This window comes from Schistocerca cancellata, chromosome 2 (genome assembly GCF_023864275.1).
Source record: "Schistocerca cancellata isolate TAMUIC-IGC-003103 chromosome 2, iqSchCanc2.1, whole genome shotgun sequence".
NCBI lineage: Eukaryota > Metazoa > Arthropoda > Insecta > Orthoptera > Acrididae > Schistocerca > Schistocerca cancellata.
Window position 1 is genome coordinate 646,267,757 of NC_064627.1, and position 3,876 is coordinate 646,271,632.

The following is a 3,876-nucleotide window of genomic DNA, read 5'->3' on the forward strand; positions in this document are numbered from 1 at the left end:
ACATTGGATTCACCTAGAATTCTATACGTCACTTCTCTCTCTGTGGAGCCGGCCGCGGTGGTCTCGCGGTTAAGGCGCTCAGTCCGGAACCGCGCGACTGCTACGGTCGCAGGTTCGAATCCTGCCTCGGGCATGGATGTGTGTGGTGTCCTTAGGTTAGTTAGGTTTAAGTAGTTGTAAGTTCTAGGGGACTGATGACCACAGATGTTAAGTCCCATAGTGCTCAGAGCCATGACCTCTCTCTGTGGAACTGAAGGCTGGCTTTTCTATTTGAAGCCATAGCCCTGCATGATCTGATATTCCTAATTCTATTACATCACATTGTATGGAGTCTCTTTGTACATTGCTAATTATGTTATCAAGGCATGTGTTCAGTCTAGTGGGTTTTTCATTGAGACAATAAAATTTTAATGACTTCAGTCAGTGTGTTTGTTGTTGTTGTTGTGGTCTTCAGTCCTGAGACTGGTTTGATGCAGCTCTCCATGCTACTCTATCCTGTGCAAGTTTCTTCATCTCCCAGTACCTACTGCAGCCTCCATCCTTCTGAATCTGCTTAGTGCATTCATCTCTTGGTCTCCCTCTACGATTTTTACCCTCCACACTGCCCTCCAGTACCAAATTGGTGATCCCTTGATGCCTCAGAACATGTCCTACCAACCGATCCCTTCTTCTAGTCAAATGGTTCAAATGGCTCTGAGCACTATGGGACTTAACATCTGTGGTCATCAGTCCCCTAGAACTTACAACTACTTAAACCTAACTAACCTAAGGACATCACACACATCCATGCCCGAGGCAGGATTCGAACCTGCGACTGTAGCAGTCGCGCGGTTCCGAACTGAGCGCGTAGAACCCCTAGACCACCGCGGCCGGCCTTCTTCTAGTCAAGTTGTGCCACAAACTCCTCACCAATTCTATTCAATACCTCCTCATTAGTTATGTGATCTACCCATCTAATCTTCGCCATTCTTCTGTAGCATCACATTTCGAAAGCTTCTATTCTCTTCTTGTCTAAACTATTTATCGTACATGTTTCACTTCCATACATGGCTACACTCCATACAAATACTTTCAGAAATGACTTCCTGACACATAAATCTATACTCGATGTTAACAAATTTCTCTTCTTCAGAAACGCTTTCCTTGCCATTGCCAGTCTACATTTTATATCCTCTCTACTTCGACCATCATCAGTCATTTTGCTCCCCAAATAGCAAAACTCGTTTACTACTTTAAGTGTCTGATTTCCTAATCTAATTCCCTCAACATCACCCGACTTAATTTGACTACATTCCATTATCCTCGTTTTGCTTTTGTTGATGTTCATCTTATATCCTCCCTTCAAGACACCATCCATTCCGTTCAACTGCTCTTCCAAGTCCTTTGCTGTCTCTGACAGAATTACAATGTCATCGGCAAACCTCAAAGTTTTTATTTCTTCTCCATGGATTTTAATACCTACTCCAAACTTTTCTTTTGTTTCCTTTACTGCTTGCTCAATATACAGATTGAATAGCATCGGGGAGAGGCTACAACCCTGTCTCACTCCCTTCCCAACCACTGCTTCCCTTTCATGCCCCTCGACTCTTATAACTGCCATCTGGTTTCTGCACAAATTTTAAATAGCCTTTCGCTCCCTGTATCTTACCCCTGCCACTTTCAGAATTTGAAAGAGAGTATGCCAGTCAACATTGTCAAAAGCTTTCTCTAAGTCTACAAATGCAAGAAACGTAGGTTTGCCTTTCCTTAAATTTTCTTCTAAGATAAGTCGTAGGGTCAATATTGCCTCACGTGTTCCAACATTTCTACGGAATCCAAACTGACCTTCCCCGAGGCCAGCTTCTACCAGTTTTTCCATTCGTCTGTAAAGAATTCGCGTTAGTATTTTGCAGCTGTCACTTATTAAACTGATATTTCGGTAATTTTCACATCTTTCAACACCTGCTTTCTTTGGGATTGGAATTACTACATTCTTCTTGAAGTGTGAGGGTATTTCGCCTGTCTCATACATCTTACTCACCAGATGGTAGAGTTTTGTTAGGCCTGGCTCTCCCAAGGCTGTCAGTAGTTCTAATGGAATCTTGTCTACTCCCGGGCTTGTTTCGACTTAGGTCTTTCAGTGCTCTGTCAAACTCGTCACGCAGTATCATATCTTCCATTTCATCTTCATCTACCTCCTCTTCCATTTCCATAATATTGTCCTCAAGAACATCGCCCCTGTATAGACCCTCTATATACTCCTTCCACCTTTCTGCTTTCCCTTCTTTGCTTAGAACTGGGTTTCCATCTGAGCTCTTGATATTCATGCAAGTGATTCTCTTTTCTCCAAAGGTCTCTTTAATTTTCCTGTAGGCAGTATCTATCTTACCCCTCTTGAGATAAGCCTTTACATCCTTATATTTGTCCTCTAGCCATCCCTGCTCAGCCATTTTGCATTTCCTGTCGATCTCATTTTTGAGAAGTTTGTATTCCTTGTTGCCTGTTTCACTTACTGTATTTTTGTATTTTCTCCTTTCATCAAGTAAATTCAGTATCTCTTCTGTTACCCAAGGATTTCTACTAGCCCTCGTCTTTTTACCTACTTGATCCTCTGCTGCCCTTACTATTTCATTCCTTAAAGCTACCCATTCTTCTTCTAATGTATTTCTTTCCCCCATTCCTGACAATTGTGCCCTTATGCTCTCCCTGAAACTCTGTACAACCTCTGATTCTTTCAGTTTATCCAGGTCCCATCTCCTTAAATTCCCACCTTTTTGCAGTTTCTTCAGTTTTAATCTACAGTTAATAACCAATAGATTGTGGTCAGAGTCCACATCTGCCCCTGGAAATGTCTTACAATTTAAGACCTGGTTCCGAAATCTCTGTCTTACTATTATATAATCTATCTGATATCTTGTAGTATCTCCAGGGTTCGTCCATGTATACAACCTACCTTCATGATTATAGAACCAAGTGTTAGCTATAATTAATTTGTGCTCTGTGAAAAATTCTACCAGGCGGCTTCCACTTTCATTTCTTAGCCCCAATCCATATTCACCTACTAAGTATCCTTTTCTCCCTTTTCCTACTACCGAATTCCTGTCACCCATGACTATTAAATTTTCGTCTCTCTTCACTACCTGAATAATTTCTTTTATCTCATCATACATTTCATCAATTTCTTCGTCATCTGCAGAGCTAGTTGGCATATAAACTTGTACCACTGTAGTAGGTGTGGGCTTTGTGTCTATCTTGGCCACAATAATGCGTACACTATGCTGTTTGTAGTAGCTTATCCGCACTCCTATTTTTTTATTCATTATTAAACCTACTCCTGCATTACCCCTATTTGATTTTGTATTTATAACCCTGTATTCGCCTGACCAAAAGTCTTGTTCCTCCTGCCACCGAACTTCACTAATTCCCACTATATCTAACTTTAACCAATCCGTTTCCCTTTTTAAATTTTCTAACCTACCTGCCCGATTAAGGGATCTGACATTCCACGCTCCGATCTGTAGAACGTCAGTTTTCTTTCTCGTGATAACGAAGTCCTCTTGAGTAGTCCCCGCCCGGAGATCCGAATGGGGGACTATTTTGCCTCCAGAATATTTTGCCCAAGAGGACGCCATCATCATTTAATCATACAGTAAAGCTGCATGCCCTCAGGAAAAATTACGACTGTAGTTTCCCCTTGCTTTCAGCCGTTTGCAGTAACAAAACAGCAAGGCCGTTTTGATTAGTGTTACAGGGCAGATCAGTCAATCATCCAGACTGTTGCCCCTGCAACTACTGAAAAGGCTGCTGCCCCTCTTTAGGAACTACACGTTTGTCTGGCCGTTGTGGTTTCACCTACGGTATGGCTATCTGTATCATTGAGGCATGCAAGCCTCCCCA